This window comes from Acomys russatus, chromosome 27 (assembly GCF_903995435.1).
Source record: "Acomys russatus chromosome 27, mAcoRus1.1, whole genome shotgun sequence".
Taxonomy (NCBI): Eukaryota; Metazoa; Chordata; class Mammalia; order Rodentia; family Muridae; genus Acomys; species Acomys russatus.
Window position 1 is genome coordinate 51,550,317 of NC_067163.1, and position 21,623 is coordinate 51,571,939.

The 21,623-nt window shown below is 37.9% G+C and overlaps 1 pseudogene; it reads left to right on the top strand.

Moving 5' to 3' along the window:
* LOC127210131 (zinc finger protein 431-like) overlaps window positions 1-21,623 on the top strand; it is a 97,715-nt pseudogene that overhangs the window by 40,499 nt on the left and 35,593 nt on the right.

A 21,623-nucleotide genomic window follows, 5' to 3' on the forward strand; every position in this document is an offset into this window, starting at 1 on the left:
AGCTATTGGTGTTCTGTAGAGGAAGTTGTTTCCTGTGCCAATGAGTTCAACGCTCTTCCCCACTTTTTCTTTTAACCAATTTAGTATGTTTAGTTTTATGTTGAGGTCTTTAATCCACTTGGACTTTCATTTTGTGTAGGGAGATAAATAAGTGTTTAAATGCATTTTTCTACAAGTAGATATTTGTTAGACCAGCAACATTTGTTGAAGATGCTATATTTTTTCCATTGTATAGTTTGGGCTTCTTGGTCAAAAATCAAGTATCTATAGATATGTGGGTGTATTTCTGGGACTTCAATTCAATTCCATTGATCCTCCTTCTTATTACTGTTGCTCTATAGTACAGATTGAGGTCAGGGTTGGAGATAGCTACAGAAGATCTTTTATTATATAGGATTATCTTAGCTATTTGGGTGTTTTTGTTTTTCCAAATGAAGTTGAGAATTCTTTTCTTTTTTTTTTTCTTTTTGAGTACATTTTTTTTATTAATTTATTCTTGTTACATCTCAGTGTTTATCCCATCCCTTGTATCCTCTCATTCCTCCCCCCCCCCATTTTCCCATTATTCCCCTCCCCTATGACTGTTCCTGAGGGGGATTACCTCCCCCTGTATATTCTCATAGGGTATCAAGTCTCTTCTTGGCTACCTGCTGTCCTTCCTCTGAGTGCCACCAGGTCTCCCCCTCCAGGGGACATGGTCAAATGTGAGGCACCAGTGTACGTGACAAAGTCATATCACACTCTCCACTCAACTGTGGAGAATATTCTGACCATTGGCTAGATCTGGGAAGGGGTTTAAAGTTTACCTCCTGTATTGTCCTTGGCTGGTGCCTTAGTTTGGGTGGGACCCCTGGGCCCAAATCTGCCTATCATATTGTTCTACTTGTAGATTTCTAGGACCCTCTGTATCCTTTTATTTTGCTATTCTCCCATGCGTCTCTCATTTAGAGTCCCAATAGGATGCCTTCCCCTCTGTCCCAGTTTCCTGGTAAGTGAAGGCTTTCGTGGAACATGCCCCTTGGGCTAGTATGCAGATATAAGTGAGGCTGAGAAGCTTCTGTAATGCAGGAGACACTGTCAAGAGAACAAAGCGACAGCCTACAGACTGGGAAAACATCTTCACCAACCCTACATCTGACAAAGGTCTAATATCCAAAATATATAAAGAACTCAAGAAATTAAACACCACCAAACCGAATAACCCAATTGAGAAATGGGGCTTGGAACTAAACAGAGAATTCTCAACAGAGGAGTATCAAATGGCTGAGAAACACTTAAAGAAATGCTCAACCTCCTTAGTCATCAGGGAAATGCAAATCAAAACAACTCTGAGATTCCATCTTACACCCATCAGAATGGCTAAGATCAAAAACTCAAGCGACACCACATGCTGGGGAGGATGTGGGGAGAGAGGAACACTCCTTCATTGCTGGTGGGAATGCAAACTAGTACAGCCACTTTGGAAATCTATCTGGTGCTATCTCAGAAAAATGGGAATAGGGCTTCCTCAAGACCCAACTATTCCACTCCTTGGAATATACTCAGAAGATGCTCCAGCACACAACAAGAAACTTTGCTCAACCATGTTCATAGCAGCCTTATTCATAATATCCAGAACATGGAAACAGCCTAAGTGTCCCTCAGTAGAAGAGTGGATAAAGAAACTGTGGTACATATACACTATGGAATACTACTCAGCTATTAAAAACAAGGAATTCCCGAAATTTGTGGATAAATGGATTGAGCTAGAAATGATCATAATGAGTGAGTTAACCCAGAAGGAGAATTCTTTCAAGGTCTGTAAAGAATTGTGTTGTCATTTGGATGAGAATTTCCTTGATTGAATCTGTAAATTGCTTTTGATAAAAAGGCAATTTTTACTATGTTAAAGCAACCAATGCTTGAGCATGGGAGATCCTTCTATCTTCATATATCTTCTTCAATTTCTGTCTATAGAGACTTGAAGTTTTTTTCATACAGGTCTTTCACTTGCTAGGTTAGAGTGACATCAAGGTACCATGTTTTTCGTGGCCATTGTGAAGGATGTTGTTTCCCTAATTTCCTTCTCAGCCTGTTTGTCTTTTGTATAACGGAGGGCTACTGAGTTTTTAATTGATTTCATATCCATCTCCTGTTGCTAGGAGTCTTAGCCAGAGTTACCCTCATAGTTTCCTGGAAGTTTCCATTGTCCAAGATGTATAGCTGGTCTCCACTATCCCCCACACAACTAATTCCATTCTTTTTCCAGCCATCCTCTCTACACTTGGTCACTTCTGTTCTCATTCCAGCCCATCTTCCATGGGTTTCCATCCATCCATCCACCCCCAATGTCTATTTTATTTTCCATTCTCTGTGAGATTTAAACATCTTCCCTTCATCCCTACTTGTTACTTATTGTCTTTGAGTCTGTGGATTTTAACATGGACGTCCTGAACCTTATTGCTAAAATCCACTTATAAATGAGTACATACCGTGTTTGTCACTCTGTATCTCGGTTACCTCACTCAGAGTAATCTTTTCTAGTTCCACGTATTTGCCTCCACAAAACATGTTACTTTTAATAGCTGAGTAATATTCCATTCTGTAAATATGCCACATTTTTTCCCATGCTTCGGTTGAGGGACATCTAATTTTTTCCCAGTGTCTGGGGATTAGAAATAAAGCTGCTATGACCATGGTTGAGCACATGGTCTTGTTTGGTTTTGAGTATATACCCAGGAGTAGTACGGCTGAGTCTTGAAATCTAACTATTCCCAATTTTCTGAGAAGCCACCAAACAGATTTGAAAAGTGGTTGTACAAATTTGTACTCCAACTGGTATGTGAGCGTGTTCCCCTTTTTTGGAAATATCTTTGCTGTGTAAACCTGTCTCCATGTCTAGACTTATAGTTTCTCCTATCCCTACTTAAATTGTTCCAAGGGTAACCCGGGGCCTGAAGCCACCTATATAGAATGCAAAATCTCTAATAGATGCCTCCTCATTGAACATTAACCAGAGCTGGATTCATGCTAATCTTCAGGAAAATTTTCTTCATTAATTTCATAAGTTCATAGAGATCGTTCTTCCCAGAAGGCAGTGTTAAATGTTGAACAGATTTATCTCCAGCCGTATAGAAAAACTATTTCTGAGGCTATCTCTTTTATGGTGCTTCTGATGGTGTTGATCCTAGTCTATAGCTGTGCAGAGCTTGCTGTCCACTTGATTGAGTTTAAAATTTGTAAAGTGTTTTATCATCACAGAGTTTTATAATTGCCTATTTGAGGTACTCAGTCCACTTCCTATTGCAGTAACAGGAAAAGAATTTGTGTATGGAGCATGGCCTTTGCTTTGAAAACAGAATGGCAGAAATAGTTTATTGTAAAGACTACAGGGGGAAACAGAGTAGGCAATAGCTAGATCAAAGACTGTAGTGTAAGGTTTTCAGCTGGAGGGGTCACCTTATGAAGAAGGACATGATTTCAACAAGGCAAGTGAGTTTGTAATTTCCCAGAATGTATTCATTCATGCCATGTGAATGAAGACACTGCGGATTGTGGAGCCTACAGCTTGGGGAAGTTAGCTTGAGCCAATGAATACTGATTTTCCAATTAGGAACCGCTCCTATCCACATACGTGCAATCCTACTTGACAGAGTTAGGTCAACTCAGAGGTTCGAGACGCAGCCCACTCACTGGCTGTGCCTGTGTGTCACAGGTTCCACATATCAGCAGCTCACATTGTGCATAGGGCCAAGGCCATTTGGTAACCTCTTAATGGAATTCCCTGTACTAAGGAAAGGCCTTCTCTTTTCTACCCAATACAGCTAAGGACTTTTAAAATTACTTTACATTTTTAAAAAGTCAATTATTGGTATCATATTTACAATTTTATTTTCTTTAAAAACATCACTGCTTTAATCTGTTTCTACTTTCAGTGTTTCTTGGCCATTAATTTTATTTTTCTCAAGTAGGATTGATTTTTGTGCATGTGTATGTGTGTGCTTATATCAATGTCTCCTATAGCGCATATTTCCTTCACACTGTGAAATTGGAAATTGCTTTGAACACCTAATCCTGCTTCTGCTGCCCAGTGCTCAGTGCCAGGAAGACATTATTCTCTGTCTGTTTCTTTGGTCCACAGACCAGGCAATCAGGAATCTGATTAAAAACTAAAGTTGTTTCTAAAAACCAAATTATAGTATTTAGACTTCCTCACCATAAAAGAAGAGCTGACCAAACTGATCTGGCCATGCCTAACAGGACTGTTATTTTTCTGGCTGAAGATGGACAGCCTGAGAGAAAAGGTGGGAGCAATCTTCTTTGTGTGCTGTTTTACAGATTGCTAGTCCCTGGAGCACATGGGCCCATACCACAGGTTTCAACTTTAAATTATTTTTTTGAAATTTATATTGTATCATTTTCAAATTATTTTTCTTTCCTCCAACATACTCCTCCTTGGATTAAATTTTATTACCTCTTTGCTTTTATTATTGTTACTGTTAGAATTTGACCCAAGATTTGCTGCAGGACTTTCCAGCGGGGAAGCCATGAAATGGCTCCTCTAGATATTGTGTATGAAATGGCACGTGCATACAAGGGACCCTGTGTCCTCGGAGATGAACAGGAAGTGCTTTTAGAGACTGAAAGAACTTCTACTAAAATAAAAAACATTCAGACTAGAGTCTTTTCTGACCATAGAATAAAGTGGCTGTGCTAGGAAGGCTGTGCTGTCCTAGTCATTTGATCCCTGCTCATCCAGTAGGGGATGTGCTACTGTCCTGTGGCCCAGTGGGTGGCTCTAGTTTAGGAGAGATTCTGGGAAGGCCTAACAACCATATGCACTAGCAGAAGGAAGCTGTGAGGGAGACCAGCAGCCATACCGTGGTGAATGTGAGAGCTACTGTACTCAGGTCAGGGGTAACAGGCAGTTGAGCTGGCAGAGTTCCAGGTACTGGAATGGAATGTGAAACAGACTGTTGTTCCCTCTGTGTGGTGACCTGGACAGTGTCTCTTGGCCTCTTAGCTTCTCTGTGCACTAAACCATCTGGACCTGGGTATTTTGTTTTGCTTTGTTTTGTTGTTTTTTGTTTGTTTGTTTTTTCATTTTTGCTCAGTGGTGTGTTTGGAGAAATTTAATTACTGCTTCTTAGATGCTATAGCTCTATTTAAATTGTTTTGGGGGTAAATGATATCTTTTGACAATACCATTCATTTCTTTTGAATTTTTCAATTTTATGATATAAAAGTTTTTAAAGTATTATCTGATTATTCTTTGGATTTCCTCTTTTTTTTTATAGATTTTATTTTATTTTTTTTTATTTTATTAATTTATTCTTGTTACATCTCAATGTTTATCCCATCCCTTGTATCCTCCCATTCCTCCCCCACCCCATTTTCCCATTATTCCCCTCCCCTATGACTGTTCCTGAGGGGGATTACGTCCCCCTATATATTCTCATAGGGTATCAAGTCTCTTCTTGGCTACTTGCTGTCCTTCCTCTGAGTGCTACCAGGTCTCCCCCTCCAGGGGACATGGTCAAATGTGAGGCACCAGAGTACGTGAGAAAGTCCTCAGTGTCCTTTTTTATGTCCTTCTTTTCAGTTTTGATTTTGTTCTTTTGGATATTCTCCCTCTACTTTTTAGTAAGTTTGAATAAGACTTTGTCCTTGATTTTTTTTTTCTTCAAAGACTCAAGGCTTTGTTTCCATAATTACTTATAATGATCTTTTTGTTCCTATTTCATTTATTTCAGCCCTAAATTTGATTATTTCTTGCAGTCTCCTCCTGTTGTGCTTTCCTCTTTTTGTTCTGTAGTTCTTGTAAGTGCTGTTACTACTGCTTTCATTGGGTCCTATAAGTGAATTTTTGTGTGCAATCATTTTTATTGAATTCCAGGAAGTCTTTAATTTCTTTCTTTGTTTCAGTCTTGTCCCAATAGTCATTAAGAAGAGAGTTGTTCAGTTTGCATGAGTTGTAGGCTTTTTGTTCTTTTGTTGTTGTTGAAGTCCAGCTTTAATCTTGGTGGACTAGTAGGATACCGGCAGTTATTTCAGTTTTCCCGTGTCTTTGAGACGAGCTAAGTGATTGCATGTGTTTTAAATTTGGAGTAAAGTTCCACGATGCTGAGAAGAAGGTATATTCTTTTGTGTTTGGGTGCAGTATTCTATGGATATCTGTTAGGGCCATTTGGTTTGTAACATGTTAGCACCAGTATTTGTGTATATGATCTGTTGTTTAGTGAGAGTGGAATCCTGAAGTATCGCACTTCAGTGTGTGGAGTTTGATCTATGGTTTGTGACATAAGGTCTAGTGTGGCTTTGTTGTTGTTGTTGTTGGTTTTTTTTTTTTTTGTAGTTTCTTTTTTTTTTATTAATTTATTCTTGTTACATCTCAATGTTTATGCCATCCCTTGTGTCCTCCCATTCCTCCCTCCCCCCCCATTTTCCCCTTACTCCCCTCCCCTATGACTGTGACTGAGGGGGACCTCCTCCCCCTGTATATGCTCATAGGGTATCAAGTCTCTTCTTGGTGACCTTTTGTTAACTAATGTGCATGTCCTTGAACTTTGTGGCAATGTTCAGAACTGAGATGTCAATTTCATGTATTTTTCCTTTGATTAATATGATATGTCCTTTCCACTCTCTTTCAATTAATTTTGATTTAAAGTCTATTTTGTTAGATATTGATTTGACTGCACCAGCTTGATGCTTACTTAGGTCCATTTGGTTGGAAAATCTTTTTGAAACCTGTGGCTCTGAGGTAATGTCTGTCTTTGATGTTCTGGTGTGTTTCCTGCATGTAGCAGAAGGGCAGGAAGTGTTTTCACACTCTCTGTTTGTCTGAGTCTTTTTTTGGGAATTGAGGCCATTGATGTTTAGAGATGTCAACAATCAGTGTATGTTAATTCCTGTTTCTTGTTGATGTTTTTGGTAAGAGAGAGAGAGAGAGTGTGTGTGTGTGTGTTTCCCTTATTTAGGTTTTGCTGCTATGAAATGACCTGTGTTTTCATGGGCATAGTTAACTTCCTTGGTATGGAATTTTTCTTCTGACATTTTATGTAGGACTGGATTTATAGATAAATACTGTTGAAATTTGATGATATTTTGAAATATCTTATATTCTCCATCTTTCATGATGTACCCTTTTCCTGGGTGTAGTAATCTTTTCTACAAAATATTTTCTATCCAATAAGCTGCTATTCTTCCTGTGTTTCTATTATTCATAGGTTAAGACTTTTCATGATGTCCCAGATATTCTGTATGGTTTGTCGTGACAATCTTTTTAGATTTGTCATTTTCTTTGACCAATATACCTATTTTTCCCATACTCTCTTACCACATGAAATTCTCTTGTCTCTTTGATGCTCTTGGTGATGCTTGCATCTATTCTTGTTCATGTGTCTAGATTGCCTGCTTCTGTAATCCCCACAGTTTGTGCTTTCCTATTGTTTCTATTTCCCTTTTCTGGTCCTTACATATTTATTTCTTTCATTCAACTATTTGTTTCATTTTTGCTCTCTATAAGGGAATTACTCCAATTTTTTTGTTTGTTCTTTTCTTGGTGTCTTTAAGTGGTTTATTCAGTTCTTTAAGGATCTCTATGATCTTCATAAAGTTGGTTTTGAGGTCTTTTCATGTAATTCTGCTGTTGGTGCATTACTGACCTGGCTCTTTCCTGTTGTATTCATATACTGGTGTTTTGGCATCTGCATTTGGGGTGATTACTCACTTAGTTGCTGATTTTGGGATTTGTCTCTTTTGGAATAATGTTATGTTGCTTGGTTTCTGTTTCATCTCTGGTCTTCTGAACTATGTGATCTATGGTTGAACAGAGGGTCTTCACCCAACTTGGGGCAGGAGTTCTTCAGGCCTGTGCAGCCTCTGATTCAACATGTTGTGTCCAACTATGTTGGACTTGTATGGCCAGTGTGTCTTGTGCTTAAGCCCACTCAACTTGAGGACTAGGATGTGTTGTTGAGGAGGGGAGGGGTACTGGGTCTAGGAAAAGTGGCCTATTTAGACTTTTGTTAGGTATGGCCTCTGGTTAGGCAGACACAGGAGAGTCAGAGTGGTCAACAACCTGTTGGGCAACCTCTGTTTAATTTCCATACACAGAATCACTGGAAATTGGGTAGTATTGGTCAAGATTCTATTTTTCCAGTCTGGAAATTTTTTTTTTTGGATTTTGATTAAAATTTGTCTATTTGTGCTTTTGTTCATTACTTTCTGTCTCCATTCTTTCACAAATATTCTACACAGTCTTTATTGTCGTAATTCTGTAGTAACAATAGAAATCATATTGTGTCAATGGTGTCAATGTGTACTAGTTTTTAATAATCTTATTTAGCAATCAGTTAGCATAAGTTTCCATGTGGGTTTGAAATCAGCTTTCCTTTAGTAAATCATTGGCAATTTTCTTTGTATTATAATTCATTTATATGATAAATTGACCATACCCAATAGTTTAGTAATGGTGATAATAATAAAATATCCCCAAGGATCAGCTATTTACTTCTTTATTTTGTCAGGTTTGTTATTGTTATTAATTTATAAAAGACACTTAGATTATTGCATAAAAAATATAATGGGGGTTGTGCAAGTTACTCAGCACTTATTATTTTTGAGAGTACCTGAGTTCTAATCTCCACACTACAATCAGAAATCTTATAATTACCTGCAACTCTAGATGGAAGTGAACTGGCACCATCTTCTCTTGTGTGTCCTGTGTATATGAATAGAATACATATATCCATATGTATATCCATAAGTGTACATACTTATATACAACCATACACATGAAAGTGTGGATACACATGTTTTGGTTGTGCTTATGACTTATAGAGCAATTAGAGCAAAGCAAGTTGCTTTAGTTGTGCAATACAAATTATTCGCTGTTTCTTTAAAAACCTGATGTGTTTCCTTTATCATAAGAAAAATAGATACTTTTTATAGTCAAAATACTTTCTACACCCCATTCCCTGTGCACCCAATTCCTGGTCCAGCACACTGATCCCTGCTGGCCCTTGGCAGCCACCTGGGGAAGACAGGTGAGATTTCTATGTGCCAGCACCCTTCTTTAACCAGGCTGCAAGCAAAACACAGCAGCTGTGAGCTACACCACTCCCCCTGCAAGTTCCCTCTGCTGGGCCACACACCTACGTGCATTCCTAGAACCCAGAGCCCCACAGGGACCACCAGCCATACCAGAGACAACCAGATTCTACAAGATGTCACTGTCAAGAGATTGCTTTGATTTTCATAAGAGAGTTTGGACATTTGAAAAGTAATGGGCTGGTATAGACCATGAGGATCTATGAAGTTAAACACATTTTCATCTTGGAATGATCAGAAGCCTACAGGTTCTTTGGTCATAGTAGTAGATTGAGTGAAAAAACTCCCAGAATCATGTATTTGAACACTTGTCTTTTATTAGTGGTCTCCTTTGGGGTGCTAATTGAGTCTTGAGTAGGCAAAGATTTCTGGATGAAGTTAAGCATTAAGGAAAGGAGTTGAGTGTTTATAGCCTCACCTTATGCCCAGTTCATGGTGCCTATTTTTGTGTGATTTTAAATGACAAGCCTGCATCTATTTTGTGCTGCCATGTCCTCACCTCCAGTATAGACTATTGCTAAATAACATAAGGTAGATTAGAACCATTTGCTTTTTACTGTGAAACCATTTGCCAGCCCTTTTTTTTTTTTTTTTTTTTTTTTTTTTTTTTACTTTTTATTTTTGTTTTGTTTTGTTTCTGAAGACAAATTTCTCTGTGTAATTTGGCTGTCTTACAATTAGCTCTGGAGACTCAGTTGTCCTTGACCTGTCTTGATTTTGCCTCCCAAGTTTTGGGATTAAAGCTGTGAGAACACATGCCTGGCTTTTTATTTTTATATTTTTGGAAGATGTACCTTGAATGCAGGTTTTTGTAGGTGACAAGCATTTGCTGTTGTCTTGAGTTTCACCTGCTTCTTGAACTTTCACCAGAAGATATCATTCTATTTCTGAGGATGATATCTATTCATGGTATTAATACTGCCTGAGCCTCCTACGTCATTGGATTGAAGATGCATGACATTCTTTTTATCTCTCATATGTTTTGATTTATTAAAAATGATTATAATTTCTTTGTTTTAAAAAGCTGAGTACTATTCCATTGTGAAAATGTACCACATCTTTTCTTTTAATCTGTTCTTCAGTTGAGGGACCTCTAGATTTATTCCAAAATCTGTCCCTCAACAGAAGAAGTGACAAAGAAACTGTGGTACATTTACACGCTGGAATACTACTCAGCTATTAAAAACAAAAAGAATGTGAAAATTTCTGGCAAATGGATGGAGCTAGAAATAATCATCCTGAGTGAGGTAACCCAGACCCATAAAGACGCCATGGTATATACTCAATTATAAGCGGACATTAGCCACGTGATATAGGATAACCACACTACAATATGTAGACATAAAGAAACTGAAGAACAAGGAGGAGCCTGGAGAGAATGCTCAATTCTTATTCAGGAGGGCAAGTAAAATATACACTGGAAGGCATGGAAGAAACGGAAGAGGACAGGAGCCTACCGTAGAGGTCCTCTGAAAGACTCCACCCAGCAGAAGATCCAAGCAGATGCTGAGAGTCACAGCCAGGGTGGAGCACAGGGTGGGTGTTTTATGGAAGAGTAGGGACATAGAAGGACCTGGAGGGCACTGGAACTCCACAAGGAGACTAATGGTGCCAACAAATCCAGGTGGAGGAGGTGGTGCTTCAGAGACTGAGGCACCAACCAAGGACCATGTATAGTTGAGGAGCTAGACCCTCTGCACAGTTCCCTTGTGGGTCCCATAATATGGGGAGCAGGGCTACTTCTGAGATGAGCTCCAGTGCTGCCTTTTTAATCAGTTCCCCCTGGTGGGGTGTCCTTGCTAGGGCACAGAGGAAGAGGATACAGGCAGTCCAGATGAGACTTGATAGGCTGAGGGCAGATGAAGGGGAGGAGGTCTTCCCCTTTCTGAGGACATGAGGAGGGTGGGAGGGGACAAGGGGGAGGAAGAGAGGTTTGGACCAAGAAGTGGAAAGAAATGAGGCAACAAATATTAAGTAAACAAAGTAAAAATAAAAATAATAATTAAAAATGTAATAATCGTATGACTCAATACAGCAGTTACCCTTTAACCCGTTATTACATAAATAAATAACACAGAAACTTTAAAAATTAAATCTGAGTCTTTTGAATGTAAGAATGGATGTTCTCTGTCTGGTGCTTGGAATAGTCAGAAGACAGCCTCAGAATCTCCAAACACAGACTAATTGATAGTTGTGTGCCCCCATATAAGTACTGTCAGTTGAACTCTTCTCCTTTAGAATAGTAGGAAATATTCTTAATATCGGCCCATGTCTTCTGTCCTTTCCTCTCCTGTTGTATTTAATGATATATTAAATGATATTATATATATATATATAATATAATGTAACACACCACAGACACACACAAGCATACACCCACACACATACACACACACAGACACCACACTACCACACACACATACACACACACATACACACACCACTACATCACACACACATACACCACACACTACACACACACACATACACACACACACATACACACACACACATACACACACACACATACACACACACACATACACACACACACATACACACACACATACACACACACATACACACACACACATACACACACACATACACACACACACATACACACACACATACACACACACACATACACACACACACACACACACACACACATACACACACACACATACACACACACATACACACACACATACACACACACACACACACACACACACACACACACACATTGCTTACATTTTCATCTGTTCATCACAAGCTGTTTGTATATGCATCCCCCTTTGTAAGATCTTATTAGTCTCACATGTTAAACTGACAATTCACATTTCTGGGAGACATATGAAGAACTGGAGGAAACGCGTAAGTTTTTTTCTAAAGAACTGCAGTGAGGAGACCCTCAGAGTTTTTGTCTTATCTTTTTTGTTTATTTTGCTGCTTGATTGTTTGGGTGCTTTTAGGGGTGGTGAGTGAAGACAAAGCTTTAAGATATACCTCAGGTTGTCCTTGAATGCATTCCACAGATCTGGCTGGCCTCCAACTCAATGGAGTTCATATGCCCCTGACTCTAGAGTGCTGAGGTTAAGTGCATGCACCAATATATCCTGCGTGCCTATGTTTTTTGTTTGTTTGTTTGTTTCCTTTGAGTTGATTTTTTTTACTTAGTAAACTTCATACAAATTGTCTGAAGAGTACTTACTATGGTAGGCTTGGTTTTGTTTGTTTGTTTTTCTTTTTTTCTATCTGTGTATCTATTTATAGGCATTTCTATCCCAAGGCTATATCCTACACAAATACTTAGAAATGATGTGTACAACCCTCCTCTTCAGCTTTGTCCTAAAGTTACTTTGTGATTACATTAGAACTTGGGTGTCATAAATAAGTTTGGAAAGCATGAGAATTATATACATTTCTTGTCAAAGAAGTGCACGTTCACAATGTTGTCTGTTTTAAACTATCTGTTGTACACGTCTATTGGATATTTTAGGATGTGGTGACCTATGAAGATGTTCACATAAACCTCACTCTGGAGGAATGGGCTTTGTTGACTCCTTCCCAGAAGAGTCTCTACAAAGAAGTGATGCAGGAGACCTACAGGAACCTTACTGCCATAGGTAAGACTGAATTTTCTTTCACTTTTTAAAATATGGGAGAAAGTTTCTCTTGGTTTTTGATGCTCTTCTGTAATTTTGTTTGTGAAAGAAGCAGAATGTGGTAGAGATATAAGGCATAATTCTAAGGTTCACTGAGGATAGTAACTTACATTTTGAGTAACTGTCAATAATATTTATTTCTTGGTAATATATTTTAGGTTATAAATGGGAAGACCACAATATCGAAGAACATTTTCAAAATTCTCGAATACATGGAAGGTGAGTTTCATGTGCCAGCTGATACAGATGTACCTTTGAAGCCATTTGAATGTATCCTGGAAGTTTCAGGAAAAGCAACAGTGTAAATAAGCAGAGCTTTAAGTACACTGGTTATTAGTAAATTATACAGTACAATGTACCTCAGTGTCAAGTAGCTTATCCATGTTTACAAGGTGTTTCCTTAAGAGACAAGACAAGGAAGCAATGCTTTGACAGCTATCACCATTTTAATCTTCATCACTTGAAACTTTAGTTTTATGCTACCCTAGTACTGCAATAGATATACAAATAAATTAGATAATAAATGTATGTACAAAACTTTCTAATAGGCAAATAGCTGGTAGTAAGTCCCATGTTACTCATATACTTGGAATGACTTACTAAAGTTTAGTGAGCAGTTTATGAGCATCAAGAATATTATTGTGAAGAAACCTTAATCTTTCTATTATATATCTACCATGAGCAAAACAACAAACTGTATTACTGCAGTGTGGATAGCATTTACTTGGTATTCTTACTTTCATACATATATTATAGGTCACATTGGCTACAAGTCACAAGAGCATAAGGAATATGGGAAGAATCACAGGACCTCTCTTTCTCCCAGAATGATTAGGGGGTATGAGGAAATCTCCTTTTGAGAGTCTCTGTGAATGTTATATAAAATCTGTACAATTAATTGAGTTTCCAACTTCATTGGATATATGTTCACAAACCACCAAGCAAAAAAGGCCCTGTGACTAGAAAGAATACAGATATTCTTTTATTTGTCCTGGTTCACTTTGCAAATGTAGGGTGAGTCAGGGCATTACAGGAAAATGTATTGAATGAAATCACTGTGGTAAAGCCCTGAGTTCTAACAGTTCTCATCAGAGATGTGAAAAAAACCCACCTAGACAATGGATGCTACAAAGATGAGCTGTGTACTAAAGGCTCTGTTATTCATAGGTATTTCAAACACAGAAAATAGCCCAAAGTGAGCAGATAGGGTGACAAAACTTTAAGATCTGATTCCTTTCTACAATTAGAACAAGTTGTAAAATTAAATCATGCAGTTAAAAAAAAACTCATCTATATCATCAATGGTAAAATTTCTACACTTGCCATCTTAAAAAGGGATGCTATAAATGTGAACTTTGTCCTAAAGGCTCTATTCATAGGTATTTTCAAACACAGAAAATAACCCAAAATGAGCAGATAGCTTATGAGTAAAACAAAGGGTGACAAAAACTTTAAGATCTGATTCCTTTCTACAATTATACCAAATTGTAAAATTAAATCATGCAGATAAAAAAAAAAAACTCATCCATATCATCAATGTGGTAAAATTCATACACTTGCAATTTATCTTTACAGGCATGAAATAAGTCATACTGGAAATAAACCATGTGAATGTACTCAATGTGATAAAGACTTTGTACATAACACTAGTCTTCAAAATTATGAAAGAATTCCTACTGGAGAAAAACCCTATGAATGTAATCAATATGGTAAATCCTTTCTATGGCACAGTACGCTTAAAAATCATGAAAGACAGCATACTGGAGAAAAACCCTATGAATATATTCATTGTAGTACAGATCTCAGTCATCTTCAAAGGCAAGAAATAATTCATAAGACAGAGAAACGCTATGAATGCAATCAATGTGGTAAAGCCTTTCCATGTCACAGTAAGCTTCAAAGGCATGAAAGAATTCATACTGGAGAGAAACCCTATGGATGTAGTCAATGTGGTAAAGCCTTTGCATACCACAATACTCTTAAAAATCATGAAAGAATGCATACTGGAGAGAAACCCTATGAATGTAGTGAATGTGGAAAAGTCTTTGCAAATCTCTGTAATCTTATAGCTCATGAAAAAGTTCATATTGGAGGGACATCCTACGGATGTATTCAATGTGGTAAAGCCTTTGCATGTCTCAGTCGTCTTCAAAGGCATGAAAAAATTCATACGGCACACAAACTCTATGAATGTAGTCAATGTGGTAAAGTCTTTGCACGTGTCAGTAAACTTCGAAGACATGTAAGAATTCATAATGGAAAGAAACCCTATGAATGTAGTCAATGTGGTAAAGCCTTTGCATATCTCTATAGTCTTCGGCGTCATAAAAGAATTCATACTGGAGAGAAACCCTATGAATGTAATCAATGTGGTCAAGCCTTTACACATTACTATAGTCTTCAATATCATCAAAAGAAACATACTGGAGAGAAGCCCTATGAATGTAGCCAATGTGGTATAGCCTTTGTATGTCACAGTAGTCTTAAAAGTCATGAAAGAGTTCATACTGGAGAGAAACCCTATGGATGTGGTCAATGTGGTAAAGTCTTTGCCTATCAGACTAGTCTTCTATATCACGAAAGAATTCATAGTGGAGAGAAACCCTATGAATGCAGTCAATGTGGTAAAGCCTTTTCATATAACAGCAGTCTTCAAATTCATGAAAAAAATCATACTGGAGAGAAACCCTATGAATGCAGTCAATGTTGTAAAGCCTTTGCACATCACAGACAACTTCGTAGGCATATAAGAAGTCACACAGGAAAGAAATCCAATGAAATAAGTGAATGTGCTGAAGCTTTTTCACATCACAGTATCCTTCAAACACATGAAAGAATGTATGGTAAAGAGAAACCATATGAAAGTGATTAATGGGACAAACCTTTTGCTCATCACAATAGCCTTGAAAGTCATGAAAACTTCATACTGAAGAGAAACCCTATGAATATTAATGTGGCACAGCCATTATATTTCATACTGCTCTTCAAGGGCATGAACTATTTCATGAATGTAATCAACATGGTAAAGCCTTTGCAGGTCACATTCTTCTTCAAAATCATGAAAGAATCCATATTGGAGGGAAACACTATGAATGTAATTGATGTAGAAAGCATTTTCACAGGAGGGTCATCTCTAAGAACAAGAAAGCATTTATGTTCAAGAGAAAGCTTATGAGTGTAGTGAATGTGTCAAAACATTTACACTGCACAGTCATCTCCAACCTCATGCCATCAAACCTAAGAATGTTACCCAACCTCTTTTGGGTAATAATTTACATCCTACCATTTATCATTACCACCTCATGTGTTTGTTCCTCCTTGCTTTAAAGAATGTTATTCCCTAAAGTGTGTTCTTTCCACATCTTTCCAAGGTCAAGAACATCCATCTGATTGACCAGGTTACTTCAGTTGGGAATGTAGCTCAGTGGGAAATGTACTCGCAACAAATGTTTGAAAATCCAAATTTGATCCACACACCACATATCCAGAGCACACAGTGCAGTGTACATACCCCTTCCTAGTTCTCCTGCAGGAATATAGAAGTGTGAGAGGTGACCGGGCCTGGAAACTGTATGCAGTCCACTCAGGAATGCACAACAAATAAAAACCAGTGTCACACTTGGTAAATGATAAACTATAAATCTTTTCAGACATCAAACAGACATTGACACATTCTGACACAGAGAAGGTGGTCACATCTTAGTTTGCTTTCTATTGCTTTGATAAAGAACATAAACAAAACAACTTGAGACTGAATTTTTTTGGCTTATACTTTGAGACCACAGTCCATCACTGTTGGAAGCCAATGCTGAAACTCAATCAGAAGATAAATTTTGGATGCAGGAATTGATGCAGACACTGTGGAGGAATGCTGCTTATTGGTTTGCTCTGAAGACTCATGCTTATGGACTGATCTTACACCTCCCAGAACTGCCTGCTCGTGAGTGGCACTCCCACATGAGCACATCAAACCCCTTTCAAGAAATCACATAGACCTTCCCTACAAGACAATATATACATTTCCTCACCTGAGGTTTTCTCTTCTCTGAGAAGTCTAGCATTTATTCTGTTGACAAAGACCCAGTGATTACAGTTGACCTCTGCTTACTAGAAAATCATACATTCCATTCAGTCCTTTGCACCTTATTCTCAAGATGTTATGTTAATTGTATATGGTAACACAGTTCAAAATTTAAAAAATACAACAGTATTTCAGAAATTAATAGGTTCTATGTCTCTTTAAAATATCTGCCAATGAGAAGCTTCTGTAAGGCAGGAGACACTGTCAAGAGAACAAAGCAACAGCCTACAGACTGGGAAAACATCTTCACCAACCCTACATCTGACAAAGGTCTAATATCCAAAATATATAAAGACCTCAAGAAATTAAACACCACCAAACTGAATAACCCAATTGAGCAATGGGGCTTGGAACTAAACAGAGAATTCTCAACAGAGGAGTATCAAATGCTGAGAAAACACTTAAAGAAATGCTCCAACCTCCTTAGTCATCAGGGAAATGCAATCAAAAACAACGCTGAGATTCATCTTACACACATCAGAATGGCTAAGATCAAAAATTCAAGCGACACCACATGCTGGCGAGGATGTGGGAGAGAGGAACACTCCCTTCATTGCTGGTGGGAATGCAAACGAGTACAGCCACTTGGAATCTATCTGGTGCTATCTCAGAAAAATGGGAATAGGGCTCCCTCAAGACCCAGCTATTCCACTCCTTGGAATATACCCAGAAGAGGCTCCAGCACACAACAAGAAAATTTGCTTAACCATGTTCATAGCAGCCTTATTCATAATAGCCAGAACATGGAAACAGCCTAAGTGTCCCTCAGTAGAAGAATGGACAAAGAAACTGTGGTACATATACACTATGGAATACTACTCAGCTATTAAAAACAAGGAATTCCTGAATTTGTGGATAAATGGATTGAGCTAGAAATGATCATAATGAGTGAGTTAACCCAGAAGCAGAAAGAATCAAATGGTATATACTCACTTATATCTGCATACTAGCCCAAGGGGCATGTCCCACAAAAGCCTTCAATTACCAGGAAACTGGGACAGAGGGGAAGGCATCCTATTGGCACTCTAAATGAGAGATGCATGGGAGAACAGCAAAATAAAAGGATACAGAGGGTCCTAGAAATCTACAAGTAGAACAATATGATAGGCAGATTTGGGCCCAGGGGTCCCGCTCAAACTAAGGCACCAGCCAAGGACAAATCCAAAGCGCATTCTGAAAATATCGAACAGATGTCAGACCAGGAAGTGAGGAGTAAGAAGAAATAAAAGTCTGAAGGCCTTGAGTGTATGCTTGAGAGAAAATGTTTAATCATGGTCTTAGCAATCCATGTGATTCTTCTGCTGGATTAGAGAGCAGGAGAGCAATGCCTCTGAACAGTCTTTATGAATGGTTTGAGACAGTCCCCTGTTTTATATTTACAAAAGCCATAGCCTTCTAGCTAAGGCTCAGAATGTCTGTGCCTATCTTAGGTTGTCCAATTCAGCATGTATGTGTTACCTGTCATGGGTAGGTGAATTTCATTATTCATGCCCTGTCATGGCTTGTCTTGTCCCAGATGGATATTACCTGCCTTTGACTACCAGCCGCTGCAGAGGGATTATGGCAGAAACACCCGTGAAGAGTAAATGGCTGCAGATATTCAAACTCGGGGCTTAAATTAATAAATTAGAAAAATTCAAATAATCAACAAAACTAAGTGGTTGTTTCAGAAAATCAACAAGATAGACAAACCCTTATCCAAACTAACTAAAAGGCAGAGGGAAAATATTCAAATAAACAAAATCAGCAACGAAAAGAGAGACATAATGACAGCCATCGAGGAAATCCAAGGAATCCGTAGGTCTTACTCAAAGAGCTCTGGTGCCCTTGATATGATCACTGCCCTGAAGAGGAGACATCCTGTAGGAACACAGACGAAGTGGGCACAGGCTATCCTGGTGAAATCAGGTAGGCTGTGGTCAGACAGTGAGGGAAGTGGACCTGACCAGTCTGAGGTCTTGGGAAATGGAATAGAACAGTAGAGGGAGGGAGATTGGGAACAGGAAAATAAGAGTGGGGGAATTATAAACCAATGTAATGTGAATAAATTGTAATAATAAAAAAAATCTTAAAATACTAGCTTCTGTTGTTTTAGTTCCATCAAAATTGAGTGGTTTTGATTTTTTTAAGTTTAAAATTTCTTGATATGACCTTATCAGGTCTAAGGAGATATTTGTGCTATCTCATACTCCCCCAAAATAATCCTCCAATTACGTATATTCTCATTATACGCTTTAGAAGTAACAAAATCCTATCATAGTCTGCAGGACAATTTAAATGAGCTCTAACTTTTACTCCTAGAACTTCAGCTCCTAGAAATTGTACCATCTCATACAATGCATCTAATTTATGCTCTGGCTTAACATCTATATCTTCTTGAGTTCCAAGTGCCAAAGTGACATGTCTAGAAAATTGTTTTACAAAAGAAGCAGTTTGCCTTTCATGAGACAAAGCAATTGCAGCTGTGGTGGTGGTAGCTATAAGATTAATCAAAGCAGAAATCCCAGCTACAATTAATCCTATTGTTCTCCATGGTCTACATAAGCATCTCTTTGTTCTTCCAAAACTTGTAAACCCATTTCACTATATCAAGATCCTGAAACATTAACTGGAGTCATGACAAAGGAAGGCTGCTGAAATACCATAACTTGAGTGCCATTAGGTACCTCAGAAACCCAAGTAGTAATTGACAATTAACATAGCACACATTAAAGTAGTTATCAACAAAAGCAATTGTTAAATTCCCCAATAACAAAACATAAGGTAAGTTGACACATGCTCTAATAATTCCTGATAGAGGGCATGAAGGACTGTTATTTCCATGGCAGTCCTTTCTTTGGCCTCTTATCTGGCCCATGGCCACAGCAAGTTTCCATACGTACATCTGAAGATGTCCTGAATCTGACCACCACAGTCCAACAGATAGTGTTTTCCCCAGTTATCCATGTTTGATGTTAATCTTCAGTACTCGTTATTTGATTACCTGACTAATCCAATAGATATGGGTTGCTTTTAGACACAGTATATTGTAATGATTTGTCCCCTAGACACCTTTTCCATAATAAAGTTTTGATGCTATATTGTGTCTCTGGTAAATTTTTTTGCTGAGAATTCTTTTCCTCAACCAGATTGCCTTTGGGAATAAGTAGTTCAGCATTGGTGTGCATTCCTCCACATCCAACAAGACTATAATTATATACCCCAACACAACCAGATGGAGAAGTTTTTTGTTTTTTTGTTTTTTTTTTTCAAAACAGATGGGTAAACCTCTTCCAACATCTGAAAATTTAAAGCCTGATGGTTGTTGTGTATTTACCCATTCTAGGGGATGTCTTGCCAACAAATGCATGTCATCCACCAGTACTATGATTTCTCGTGCTCCCAAATTGCAGGATGTAAAAGTGGAGGATTTGGAATGTAGATCCAATACAACTGTCTATCAGCCTGCATCATCTGACACATTTTCCTCCTCATCAGCCATTTTCAGCTCAGTTGCAGCAAAATGCACCAATTTTTCCATAACCATTCAGCATTCTCAGCATCCTGTGGAAAAACACAAACAAGCCCTTGTCCCCCTGTTAACACTGATGAGGCCATGTCATTCCCCAGTAAGACAATCTATCCACTTATCCTGAGCATAGGTATTCTGAGTCTTAGGATGCCATAACCTTTCTGCAGCTGAGTGACCAAGGACATTCACATTTAAAATTTTTTTTTTAAATAAAAAGTATGATTTAAAGAATGCTGTGGTGGATAAGGGTATAACCCCTTTTTAATTTTATGTAATTGAATTTTCAAAATCTATGAGCACATTCCACAATCCCCTGTTTTGGGGGATTATAAGGAATTTCAGTCTTGTGTCTGATTGAGAATTGAGGAAAAACATTGAAGTTTTAGGCTTTATACCCAGTGCTATTATTGGTTTTCATAACAGCAGGTATACCAAGTATAGCAAAACACTTTAGGCAATTACAAACAACATGTTTTGTTGCTTCTCCTGTTTATGCAGTAGCCATAATAAACCATGAATAAATACATATAGTAACATGTATGTATTTAATTTTTAAAATTCTGGTATATGCATAACATGTTTTTGTAATAATTTATTAGGAATCAAACCCCTAGTATTTATTCCATATGGAGGAACATAATGAAATTGTGGGTAAATGGAACATTGTTTAACAATTTCTCTAGCAGTTTCTCTTAAACTTTGAGTGTTTTGATGATGCAAGGCATAAAATATTTTCTTTTAAGGCATGAGATTTTTGAGCAAGTTCAAGCTGAATAAAATACCATTGTCTAGTAGCTTGCTCTGTATTATCATTTTATTTTGCTAAAGGATCAGGCAGTCTAGAATAAGCTTGAATATGACTGATGAAACAAGGATGAATCCTTCTGTGCCAACATTCCTTTATTTGAGAGAACAGTAATTGTATTTAAATATTAGAAGTCTCAATATATGGAAATATTTTAAAATCTGTAAGGCTCGAGTTACATATTGACTCTTGGTGCATAAATTAAAAGAAGCATTAGCCATTGTATCAAGGACAGTTGTCACAACCATTACTTTAATCACTTGAGCTGCTGCTAAAGTTTTTTTGAAGCAATAATCAATGTTTTTTGAACACATGCTGTAAATGTGTACAGGCCATTAATAAAATACTTTTCGCAAGCTAAAATATATCATAGTTTACTTAAAGAGAGAAGTCATAGATAACCATAGTTTTGTAAAATAAAACTAAATTTTAACCGTGTGAACAATTCAGTGTCTTTAAAACCAA